The sequence below is a fragment of the Triticum aestivum genome, chromosome 3A (genome assembly GCF_018294505.1).
Source record: "Triticum aestivum cultivar Chinese Spring chromosome 3A, IWGSC CS RefSeq v2.1, whole genome shotgun sequence".
Taxonomy (NCBI): domain Eukaryota; kingdom Viridiplantae; phylum Streptophyta; class Magnoliopsida; order Poales; family Poaceae; genus Triticum; species Triticum aestivum.
In genome coordinates this window covers 468,284,094-468,292,160 of record NC_057800.1, presented here as the reverse complement: position 1 = coordinate 468,292,160, position 8,067 = coordinate 468,284,094, and the positions used below count along the sequence as shown (strand labels likewise).

The following is an 8,067-nucleotide window of genomic DNA, read 5'->3' as shown; positions in this document are numbered from 1 at the left end:
ATATTGGTATTAAAGTTTGTGATTCCCCATGCACGCATAGTCTCCCGTTATGCTATGAAGTTGGATCATGATGTATTATTGAGTGTATTCCTTTGCGTGAAGGTCGGGAGCATGTGTAGTAGTACTTTACTTTGAGGCTCATAAACTTTAGCAATAAGTATGTGAGTTCTTTATGACTAATGTGAGTTCATGGATCATACACAATCTCACCTTTCCGCAATTTCCTATCCTCTTCGGTACCGTGCATTGCCCTTTCTCACCTTAAGATGTGGTGCAAACTTCACTGGTGCATCCAAACCCCGTGATATGATATGCTTTAACACACATAAGCCTCCTTATATCTTTCTCAAAATAGCATGCATACCTACCTATTATGGTGTTTTCATAGTCATTCCAAAATATATTGCCATGCAACTTCCACTGTTCCATTTTTATGACACAAATCATCATTGTCATATTACTTTGCATGATCACATAGCTGACATAGTATTTGTGGCTCAACCACCGTTATTATTATTTATACATGTTATGCTAGATCATTGCACATCCTGATACACCGCCAGAGGCATACATATAGAGTCTTATGTTATAGTATCAAGTTGTAAGTAAATAAAAGTGTGATGATCATCATATTCATTATTAGAGCATTTTCTCAAGTGAAGAAAAAAAGGCCAAAGAGCCCAACAAAAAAAAGAGAGAGAAGAGGGTTGTTTTGGCTCTTGGGAGCATATGCTCCCTAATGAACAGTAAATTCAAAATAAATAATAAATAAAATTTATAAATTCTAAAAAAAAATTCGTAGATGTTCTTGTTATTGAAACGGGGTGACGATGATTCGTCGGTAAAAAAAAGTGTTACCTCCAAACAAAAAATAACTTGTTTTTTTGCTTAGATCGAAATACTTAAGCTTTCCTCCTAAGAATTTGCAGTTAGCGTTTTGGTGTGACAATGAGCACATCTATTTTTCTTTTTTCTTTTTTTTATATTTGAAAAAAAACATTTTTCATGCGCAGGAGCATATGCTCCCAAAAGCCGAATTGGATTTTCGGGATTTACACAGCTAACATTGTGTATGCAAGGGGCTTTGCGAGACATGAACAAACACGAGTGCATCAGCCGAAGTTGAGTTGAACAGGAGTTGTGGAGGAAGAAACCCCACCCGTGATCTGCTCCAGCAACGAGCCCTTCTCTTCTTCAGTCCATGTGCTTTGGTGCGTCACCATCTCCCAGTCCCAGTGCCCCTTATCCAGAGCATGTCCACTCTTGAACATGGCGACACGGCGCAATGCCGTACATACTCCCATGACAAACTTGACTAGGTAAATCTGCCTTTCCGTCCCCTCAAAACCAGCCATTACAAATTCCTTGAGGTGATGCCGCCGAAGCTTTGCGGGCTGCCATGATATCTCATCGCCCGGCTCCTCCATGCAAGGGGCAATGTGAATGTGGAAGATCTCGAGGGAGGGTGCCACCTCAAGGAGAAGACGGGGCCATGACACATCCCAGGACGAAGGCACATCGGCGGCCAGCAGCCGCCTGAGGTTAGGTAACAGTAATGACGACGGGGAGCTAGACGGCTCGATCCATCTGTCAGGTCCGGTGAAGCGGATAATCATGTCGCTTATATCCGGGGTGCATTCAAGAAACAAATCCAGTTCTAGGTGCCGCGCAAAGTATTGGCGCAATCCGTCCAATCTGACACCGATGTTACATGCGAGGTTCCATCGCCTGAGGCAGGGGAATGAAGTTGATTCGAAGTGCACTCCGGTCTCGATCGAGGCTAGGCTCTCGAGTTTGGGAAGTGCCCTGAGGCACATCGAGAATTTGCACTCGTGGACGACGAGCTCTCCGATCTCTGAGCTGGGGGCATCCACCACCACCACGACCTTGTCCTGAGTGCAACTGCAGGAGTGGAGGTGCAGCACGAGTAGCCGCGTGCACGAGGTGAAGATGCCTCTCGTAGGCTGCCCCGGACAACTCCGGTATGTCTTGCAGGACGAGCGTAGAGAGCGCGCTGTAGTCGTGCAGCGGCCGGAGCAGGCAACCTCCAAGCTTAAGGCTCCTCAGGGATGAGGAGCGGGGATCTTGGCAGAGGCCATGGCTGGGAAAAGTGTGGACTGTTTGATGCCAGTGAGTTGGCTTAGCAACAGCCTCGAGTTCATTGATCCCCCAAGCATCCATGGCCTTGGAAATTAGCCGGTTCATGCAGGCTGTGTTGTGGCCTTGTGGGTGATGAAGAACTCGAGCCTCAGCCTATCAACTTTCCGGCGAGCTTGGGCGCTGTCGTCGGCGTCCAAGAGGCTATTAACGGATCTGGACCAAGGTTTTGGATCCCAAGCGAGGCTTTTTTCTCGAGGGGCACCGAAATTCACGGTTCCCACGGTAACCACGAAATACCGGAAAAAATTCGGACGAAATTCAAAATCAAATTTTGAATTCAAATATTTCAAAGTTGATATAGATAAACTTTTAACTTTATAATATCACAGTCTTTCTCCTAGCGTAGTGGCTCAACACACGCACCCACCGATGCCGCTTGGTCAGAGATTTCGAGTTTGACTCCTGCGGCTTCAAAAAATTTCAACTCTGTTAGTTTTTTACTTTCGCATTCTAAAAAAGAAAGAAAAAGTGTGGAAGGTAAGACTCGAACCGCAACATGCAGCTCCACAAAGCAAGCCTTTGCCACTATGCCAGTGTGAGCGCTGTTGCTACATGAGAGATGCCGCTTATTTAACAGCAGAGTGATCGTTTGAATTCAAATTTCAAAAAACTCGATTTTTTTTGCTTGGTATGAGTGTTTTCCGTGGGGTAGCGGTAAACGCGGTAACCGCTCGGGATCGCGAAATTTCGAGCGGTACCCAAAACAATGATCTGGACAAGGCGCGCATGGCGCGGCGCTGGTATCTCCTGATGTTAGGCATGAGCTGCTCCTTTATGCCGTCGAGTCTGTACGGTATATAAGTTCCCTTGTGATAAATGTGGCTGTGGAGGAGGACCCATCGGCGGTAGCGCCGCGGCAGTATGTCGCCGACCCTCAAGTCGAGGGCAGGGAGCTCGCGTGGGAGGCGCGCCCAGCGACTGGATAGCAGCCCTGTGCGGAGCGCCGTGCGCGAGTCGACGCGTCGCAGGACGAGGAGGAGCAGATCATCGTGGAGGGCGCTGATCCGGTCGTCACCGCCGGCAGGCCGCCGGAATCGTCGATTCGTCCCGCTTCTGGCCACGAGAGCGCTGCCTCCACCTGCGCGGCGAACCGAGCGTCGAGAGGATGTGGGTGCTGTTGGTCCTGTGGAGAGTAGACGCGTTGGCGCAGGCTCGATTTCAGGATGCGACTCGCGGAAGTACTTTTCCACGATCATTGAGAGCAACTGGCTTGTACTCCTACGTACGTACGCCTTGGGAACAACACGCACGTACAAGTACAATGATCGATGCCGGCGCAGGTGTCAACTTGTCGTCTACTTTCCGATGAGACGCAGCTCACTATCCGGTTGACTACTTTACGGCCGTCAGCACAGCAGACTATACGTAGCTGGAGACGCACCTACGCACAGAGCCTTATAGCTACGCAACCAGGTGTGCAACGAAAACTCTCGCACGCGAGTGTGTTTCGATCTGAGTTATTACAGGGGAGCCACGTAGACGTAGGTATATACCTATTCTGCCTGGTTCTCTCTCAAAAAAAAACTATTCTGCCTATATACACTTTTTTTTGCGGGGAAATGAGAACTTTATTCAATCATCTCTAGCTCCTGCATGATCAGCCATAACGCTAGTCATGAGAAAATTAGGAGGGGAGTCCATCCAACAGCTCGTAACCCCTAATGTGCAAGCAAACTTGGCACAAAGGTGGGCTGGAGCATTGGTTTTTCTTGAAACAAATTGAATAACAAAAGACTGAAAAGATAAAGCTAGTCCTTCTATCTTCAATAGAACTGGCGCTACCGTCGAGCGCGAAAAGGTGCGAGAAGCCCACAGATCAACTACCTCCTTGTAGTCAACCTCCATAACCACTCGCATGAAGCCTCGGAGACGAGCAAAAAGGACACCATCACGCAGGGCCAAAGCTTCTGCTACCAATGGATCCGTCACTCCAGGATAAGGCTTGCTCCAGGCTGCAAGAAAGGCAGTCGAAGACCGAGCGATCCCTCCTGCACCCCCTTTTCTCTCCTCACTAGAGATACCTGCATCAGTGTTGATCTTAATCCCATCACCCTCAGGTGGTCTCCATCCGTAGCCGGTCACGACTTTGGTGTGCTCCACAGGAAGTTCTAGCACCGCCAAAGCATCATTGATCATTCTCATAAATGGTACTGGGTTTGAACTTTCCTTGTCATGTGTTATATTATTTCTGGAAGTCCAAATCGCCCACATGACAGAAACAATTTTTGCCCTATCAGTTTCTTGAAACCTTGAGTCACAAAGTATATCTTTCATCCATGTTTCTGGGTGGAGAGCCGGAAGTTTCACTTGTAACCACTCTCTCGCTTCCCCCCAGAACCTCTTTGCATGAGTGCACTTAATCAGCGCATGCATCAAATCCTCGTCTGCAGCTAGGCAGACTTTACATCTAGTTGTGGTGGCTATATGTCTGTGCTGCAGTGTTCGCTCGACAGGAAGGATTCCCCGTAGAACTCGCCAGCAGAACACACGAACTTTAGGTACCACTTGTAGCTTCCACAACCTTGTCCATAACTGTTTTTCTGTCTCTGAAGTACCCGTAGTCGTCCCTTCCTCTAGAGCTAAGTGCTCGTTGCGAGTCATAAGAGCCCGATACGCAGATTTTACAGTATAGACACCCATCTTCTCCCACGCCCATGCCCAGAAGTCCTCACCTCCCCCTTGCCGCAATGGTATGTTCAATATAGCATCGGCATCGGGAGCGATAAAATTTCTCCTGACAATATCCACCTTCCATAACCAAGAGTCACTGTCAATGAGATCGGAGACTGTGTGTAATGTGTCACTTCCAACCTGCATTGATGGCTTCATGGAGAGCTTCCCTTGGATCCAAGTATCATTCCAGATTGACACCGAGGAGCCATCCCCAATGCGTCTGATCAAACCCACTTTGAGCGTCTCCCTCCCTGCTATAATAGCACGCCAGGTAGCCGAGGCGTTCTTTGGTACAGTAGCATGCATGAAGTCCGTGAGAGGGAAATATTTCCCCTTCAACACACGACCACAAAGAGAGCATGGGCTTGTGATCAGTCTCCATCCGTGCTTACCTAGCATGGCTAAGTTAAACATCTCAAGATTCCGGAAACCCATCCCTCCTTGTACCTTCGGTGATGCGAGTGTTTGCCAATCAACCCAGTGCAACGAGCGCCGGTCGAGAGAACTACTCCACCAATATTTTTCCATACTAGATGAAATCCCCTTGCAGACATTCTTTGTCAGTTTAAAATAGCTCATTGAGAAAGTGGGTATAGCCTGTATGACTGACTTCAAACGAACCTCCCTCGCAGCACAGGAAACAAGTCTCTTTGATCCTCCATTTAATTTACTTCTGATTCGTTCCCCTATATGATCAAACGTCCCACTTGTGATGCGGCCAACTACTGTCGGAAGACCAAGATATCTCTCATTAAACGCTTCTACAACAATGCCCATCAAATTCTTCATTGCTTGGCGATCTGTGTCAGAGGTGTTTGGACTGAAGAAAATGGAACTCTTCTCTCTGTTCACACACTGACCCGAGCAATCTCCGTAAATTCTGAGAATATCATTCAGACGCCGCGCACTCTGTTGTTTTGCTTGCATGAATATCAAACTGTCATCCGCAAAAAGCAAGTGATTGATCCAAGGTGAATTAAGACTCACCCTTATACCTTTGTCCACATACGGTCTGCCAAAGTTATTAAGCAAAGTGGTAAAACCCTCCGCACATAACAGGAACAAATAAGGCGATGCCGGGTCCCCTTGCCTTAACCCCCTCGAAGGGGAAAAGAACGGTAAAAGCTCCCCATTCACACAGACAGCAAACCTGACCGAAGAAACACACTTCACGATGAGTCAAATAAAGGACGTGCTGAAACCAAGACATGCCATAATTGTTTCTATGTAGTGCCATTCAAGACGGTCGTATGCTTTCATCATATCTAGTTTCACCGCACACACACTGTTTTTTCCTTTCCTCCTCTTTCTCATCGCATGAACACTCTCATAGGCAATAAGGATGTTATCCGTAATCAGGCGACCTGGTACGAATGCACTTTGTTCTCCTCCTATAATGTCATCCAAAAAGATCCTCAATTTGTTTGCTATACACTTGGCTGCAATTTTGTAGAGTACAGGACAGAGAGAGATCGGTCTATATTGATTAATGCGCTGGGGGTGTCTCACCTTGGGAATAAGCGTGATAGTTGTGTCGTTCATCTCCGCTGGTAACTCGCCCCCATGAAGAAAATCCAACACAGCCTGAATGATGTCATCCTTGATCAAACTCCAATGCCGTTGGAAAAAACCCGCCGTAAATCCATCCACCCCCGGGGCCTTCGATGGTGCCATCTGAAACAATGCCACTCTCACCTCCTCTGCTGTGTAAGGCCTATCAAGAATTTCATTCATATCAGCCGTCACTCGCTGAGGGACTAAACTTGTCAGCTCATCCATAGGTCGGAGCCCTTGGGAAGTATATAGGTCTTGAAAGAACTCTTGTACCACCGTACAATTTTCCTCCTTCGTCCGACATATGGTGCCATCCTCTCGCACATTGTCAATTTTGTTCATTCTCTTCCGTTGAGCAGCTTGCAGCTGGAAGTATTTCGTGTTTCGGTCTCCCTGCCTCAACCACAACACTCTCGATCGCTGTTTCAAAAATATCTCCTCTTGTCGCAGGGCCTCTCTGAGCTGTTTTGCAACTGATAACTCCTCAACAGAGGGCCCACGCCCTATAGATTGCCCACGTAATTTGTCAAGCCTCGACCGCAGCTTATGAATTTTACGTGCCAGACACCCAAACTCAGCAGCACCCCATTCAGTTAAAGTTGATTGCATTGCAGAAAGTGCTTGAAGAACACCTCCAAGTCTCTGTCTACCCGGCCCCTTTTGCCAATTTTCTTTTACAACCTGATCGTAGTCGGCATGACACTGCCACATGTCCTCATGGCGAAACTATTTGTTTGCTCTAGACCGCCCCTCGGCCGCATGTTCACGTAAATCCACTTTAACAAAACAATGATCAGATTCTGTTGTGCTGATGTGCCTAACATGAGCATAAGCAAACATATTAAGAAGCTCCGGATTGACGAAAGCTCTATCAATCCGAGCCTTCACATTTGCATGTCCTGGCTGCCCATTATCCCATGTGTATTCTGTTCCTGACCATCCAAGATCCTGCCACATACATTCTTCAGTCACTTCTCTAAACGCCCGCATTTGCCATTCAGGCCGAGCTGCTCGCGAGAAATGCTCTGAACCATACAGAGTTTCATTAAAATCGCCGATACACATCCATGTTGAATGTTGTACCGTGAACAAAGTCCGGAGAAAACGCCAACTCTGATAGCGATCCTCCACCTTTGGTGCACCGTAGAAACCGGTGAACCTCCACTTTTCTGATCTTCCTTCCACCTTCCGCACTTCCACATCGATGTGGGCAGAACTATAATTCTTTAGCTCGACTGTAATGTCAGCCGACCAAAACAGACCAATACCTCCACTCAATCCTCTGCTATCCACAGCAAAACACCCGGCAAAGCCTAACTGATTTTGCAACGCTTCGACTCTCTTTGCTGAGATTTTTGTCTCCATAACAAACAGGAGACAGGGCACTTCCTGCTTCACTACACTGCGAAGCTCTCGAACTGTCGATGGGTTCCCAAGCCCTCGACAGTTCCAGCTTAGACAACTCATTGCGAGTGGCAGGGCTGCATCGCAACCTCTGCCGTGCTGCCGGAATTCACCAGCGTAGGTTTCTTTTTCTTCGGTTCCCGTGGCTCCTCTCCATCCTTTTCCTGGCTCGGATCTTCTCCAGAGGACCCAAGAACTACACCTTCACCATTAGCCGCAAATGGTTCATTTGTCAGAAGTGGCGTTTCCACCCTCCTGTAAACCTGCTGATTAGTG

At 47.7% G+C, this 8,067-nt stretch overlaps 1 pseudogene; it reads right to left on the bottom strand.

The window, feature by feature from the left end:
• Window positions 1–1,112: 1,112 nt before the first annotated feature.
• Window positions 1,113–3,356, bottom strand: LOC123056938 (uncharacterized; annotated as a pseudogene).
• Between the last annotated feature and the right edge of the window lie 4,711 nt (window positions 3,357–8,067).